The following is a 5,281-nucleotide window of genomic DNA, read 5'->3' on the forward strand; positions in this document are numbered from 1 at the left end:
TTAGTACAGTATCACAACCAGGATATCAACATTGATGCAATTCACCTACCTTATTCAATTTCCTATTTTTCTGGTCCTCATTACATAGTTGGTTCAATGCATTTTTATCACGTGTAGGTTTGTGGATACACCACCATAGTCAAGATACAGCACAAGGACCCCTTCCTCACATAGCCATCACACCCCCACCTCCCTTCTACCTAACCCCTAGCATCAGTAGCCTAGTCTCCATTTCTATAATTTTGAAATTTCAAGAGTGTTAAATGAACAGAATATATAGTATGTAATTTAAAATGCTTTCAAATTTAGCTTAATTCTGTGGAGATTTCAGTCAAGTTATTGCATGTGCCAGGTTTGTTCCTTTTAATTGCTGGGTAGTATTCCATCCTTTGCCTTAAAAAAAAAAAATTATTTATTTATTTATTTATTTGGCTGTGCCGGGTCTTAGCTGTGGCACGCGGGATCTTCGTTGCCACGTGCGGGACCTTCGTTGTGGCATGCGGGATCTTTAGCTGTGGCATGTGGGCTCTTTTAGTTGCAGCATGCAGGATCTAGTTCCCTGACCAGGGATCGAACCTGGGCCCCCTGCATAGGGAGTGCAGAGTCTTAACCACTGGACCACCAGGGAAGTCCCCATCCTGTGCTTTATTATGGCATTCTCCCCGGTTTTCTCCACCTAAAGGCCACTCATCTTTTAATCAGATTCAAATCCCATCCTCCCACCCGCAGCATTTGTTATAAATTATTGCAATTATCTGTTGTATGCTCAGCTCACACCATCTTCTCTGGTATCTTCCTCTCCCCATGCACCCCCCATCCCATCCTTGCAGTGACTCAGAGCAGCCAGGTTGGTGCAGGGTGACCGCACATTCTGGCCACAGTTGATTGAACAAGGAGTGAGTGCATTGGTTCACCCTAGCAGGGCCAAACAAGTCCCTCCCTCAGGGAATCTAGAGTTGGATTGAGATTCCCATCCTTTCCTTTCAAAACTTTTTTTTTTTAAAGCAGAGTAGCCTAAAAACTCAGATAAGCAGCAACCATTTTACATCAAGCAGTCTGGGAGGCAGAGAATCAGGATAACAAAAGGCAAGGGATGATGCCTGCGTGTCACCTAGCACTCTGGCCCTGAGGGCTGGGAATCTTAAGCCTGGGGCTCTGAGACACTCCTATATCCTTAAAACTGACACCCTTCCGCCACCCTCCCTCCTGTCCCTTTTGAACTCAAATGAGCTTGTTAGATGTGATTCAACTAGACTGTAGTGTCCTTCAGGACAGAAACTTGTTTCTTTTTATATGCTAGTACTTTTGCTTAAAAGTTCTTTGCATTCTGGAGCTGCTTCTCTCTCCACCTTTGTAGAGACCCTCAGGATACCCTCGCCAGTTTGGTCTGCCATTTTTGTCCCTCAACCTCTTCCAAAGCACACTCTTATAAGACATCATTAACTTGGGCTTTGCTCACATCTTAATTAACACTCAGGTCCCATAGCCCTCATGTCTTCAGTTTGCGAGATGATGTCCCTTATCTTTGTGTCCTTAAATTGGGCAGTTAATCTCATTTCCCCAACAGATTAGGAGACCCCTGAAACCTGAGAATCTCTCCCCCAGCAGTTCGAGGGCTCCCAGAGGGCAGACAGAATGTCTTCATTAATCTTGCAGATCCCTCGAGGGAAGAACTTTTCTATTAAAAAAAAAAATCCTGGCCCTGCATTAGCTCTGCACACTGTGGGTGCTCACTAAGTGCTGACTGACTGGGTAAACGACAGACTTAGTTCCCCAGAGTGTCATAGTCTTTCTTTCCACAGGGAGAAAGTAATAACACTAGGCAGAGCAGGCTGGATCCCTTAATATGATTACCTGGGATTTGTGGGCTGGTGACTCTTTCCCCCAAGTTTATTGGGTCCATTCATCTCCACAAAATAGATATTCCCAGAGACCACTAATGCTGCTGGCCAGATGGTAGGCTACCATTAATTGGCCTGACCCTACTAATCACAACTGAAGCACTGCCTCCAGCCCAAGATAGGGGGAGAACCCAACACTGCTGAGGCAGGGGTTGTACTGACAAGTGTGATTTAACCAAGGTCAACAGTGCTGAACCTGCTCTGTATCTGTATTTAAGACATCCTAGGGACTTCCCTGGCAGTCCGGTGGTGAAGACTGCATGCTCCCCATGCAGGGGGCACAGGTTTGATCCCTGGTTGGGGAATTAAGATCCCGCATGCCACATGGCATGGCCAAAAAAAAAGACATCCTTTTAACCTTTTAAAAACATACCAACTTGAGATATAACTCACATAGCATACAATTCACCTGTTAAGTGTATAATTCAGTGGTATTTAGTATATTCACACAGTTGTGCAACCATCTCTATAATAAATTTTAGAACATTTTCTTTACCCTAGAAAGAATCTCCATACCCATTAGCAGTCATTCTCCATTTCCCCCAACACCCAGCCCTAGGAAAACACTAATCTATTTTATTTCCATAGAGTATTTTCTTATTTTGGACATTTCATATAAATGGAATCATACAATATGTGATCTTTTGTGACTAGCTTCTTTCACAGCCTGTTTTCAAGGTTCGTCCATGTTGTGACATCTCAGTACTTCGTTCCTTTTTATTGCCAAATAATATCCTATTGTATGGCTATACCATATTTACCCAGTCATCAATCGATGGACATTTGGGTTGTTTCCACTTTTAGCAGGTTATTTCTCCACGTTTCATCTTATTCATCTATAAAAATGGGAGTTAATAGCTGTCTGTTTCAGGGACTTCCCTGGTGGCGCAGTGGTTAAGAATTTGCCCGCCAATGCAGGGGACACGGGTTTGATTCCTGGTCTGGGAAGATCCCACATGTTGTGGAGCAACTAAGCCTGCGAGCCACAGCTACTGAGCCCGCGTGCCACAACTACTGAAGCCCACGTGCCTAGAGCCCGTGCTCCACAACGAGAGAAGCCACCGCAATGAGAAGCCCGCGCATCGCAACGAAGAGCAGCCCCCGCTCACCGCAACTGAAGCCTGCCGGCATAGCAAAGACCCAATGCAGCCAAAAATAAATAAATAAAAATTTTAAAAAAATAGCTCTCAGTTTCAAAGGATTACTGAAAGTATACATGGATTATATGAAATGCATTCTAAACTATAAAGCACTACATGCTTATAAAGCCATTATTTTAATATTTATATGAGATCAATTAAGGAGATCTCTGTAATTTCCCCGAGCTTGTGGCCTGTTGTTGGTTAACTCAGGGGAATTAGGTGCTATCTCTTCCGGTTTGATCTCTGTGTTATGCTGAGTCCATTTTGCTGTTTTCCCTAGGTAATGGATGGCATCTTTTAGCCACAGCCTACCATCTCATTAGCATTTGTTGCTAGGAGACCAGGTTAGAGAGTGCTTAGCTCAGTGCAATCCACAGCCACTGTAGAAAATCACTCGGATCACAGGGTCATATTTAAACATCAAGGCAGTTCCATTTCATCCCAATTTTTAGCAAGACAAGGCAAAAGGGCTAAAGCTACAGGTGTTCTTAGGGGCCTAAGTTTACCAAATATCTTGCCAACTCTCCCTTCTCTGATTTTAGGTTAGCTTTCCTTCACCACTCACACTCATGGGTGACTTTTTTTCCCACTGCTTAGTAAGTGTGCTAAGGTAATGCAAAAACATATTAATATTAGAAAAGAGAAAATGAACTAGGAAGGAAAACTTGTTGCCATAACAAGTACAAATATTCTAAAATCCAATTTAGATGTAGATACCATTTTGCTCCCACAAGCTGTTATTTCTTGCAGGAATTTTACAGCTTTAAAATCTGTGGGTGTAAGAGGTATAGAGGGGAAAGGCTGGGGTGATGACTGGATTATATAAGAATGACTGTTTCCTTTACCACTCGTAGATGCCTGGAGCATAATTTCCCCTTCAAAGCCTTGGTAAGAGCAGCTGGGGATAATGAACAGTGGTTAAAGATGCTTTGTTTTACATCCAGCAAAAAGGATCATTAACACCTCAACTGTTTTTTTTACCAAGCCTGTGGAAGGGCTCCTGCTGCTGTTGATAATCACAGTAACCCTCAGGGTAGCAGGGGCAAAGGGGTGGGTAATTCACCAGAAAATGGTATTCACTGATTTGGGTTATGTGCACCACTGCTCCTCTCCATTCATGTGCTTAATTAAGAGCTGACTAGTATAAAATAAATGAAACTGCAATTCTTCACTGGAACTATCTCAGGAGCAACAGAAATTTTGCAGGAAGGGTATCTGCCAGAAAAACTGTGTTACTGTCTCCCCATTATATTTCTATTCATTCATTCATTTTTTGGCTGCGTTGGGTCTTCGTTGCTGCGCGTGGGCTTTCTCTAGTTGCGGTGAGCGGGGGCTACTCTTCATTGCGGTGCACGGGCTTCTCATTGCCCTGGCTTCTCTTGTTGCGAAGCACGGGCTCTAGGCACGCAGGCTTCAGTAGTTGCGGCATGTGGGCTCAGTAGTTGTGGCACACGGGCTTAGTTGCTCCGGGGCATGTGGGAACTCCCCAGACCAGGGATCCAACCCTTGTCCCCTGCACTGGCAGGCGGATTCTTAACCACTGCACCACCAGGGAAGTCCTATATTTCTATTCTAGACTTTGTCTTAATGTCACAGCTGATTCTTACGGGGCAAAGGCTTATGAGTCCAAGAGACATCATATCGAAACGGTGATACGGGAGAAGGAGGGGGAATATAGTTTCATCTTCATTTTATCAAAGGAGAAATAAAGGTGAGGAGCTGTGACCAGGACAATACAGTTAGTCGAAGGCCTAACTTCAGTCACGTCAGGGAAAACCCCAGAAGGAATGCAGAGCTATAGTTGGCTCAGCCTGATGCACAACATCATGTTTCACATCATTCAAAAGTTTCTGTAAAAGTCTCTACAGTGACCAGCTGGCTGACTGCCTGGAGCCATTTCCATTTGTCCAGTCCCTGGGTGGAGAAAACGGAATTGCTGTCTTATAGTTCAATTAGGCAGATCTGGATGGAGGGAACTGAAGTTAGTTCACAAAAGGTGCCCAAATCCACACCGTTTCAAAAATGCACAGAAAGTTAGAACAAGAAAGTCAGGGCTCCAGATTTCTCAAACTAATGCTTCGTCACCTCCCTCTCCACCTCAAGATAATGGCCAGGACACTCTTTTGTTGACTAGTTAAGACAGGTGAAGAGAAATCTTTGGTGGGGTCTATAATTCCGACAATCCTTTTGATTATACTTTCCCCACAAGCTTAAAAATAAAAAAACATGAACTCAAGG

Source organism: Balaenoptera borealis, assembly GCF_965194805.1.
Source record: "Balaenoptera borealis genome assembly, chromosome: 20".
Classification (NCBI taxonomy): domain Eukaryota; kingdom Metazoa; phylum Chordata; class Mammalia; order Artiodactyla; family Balaenopteridae; genus Balaenoptera; species Balaenoptera borealis.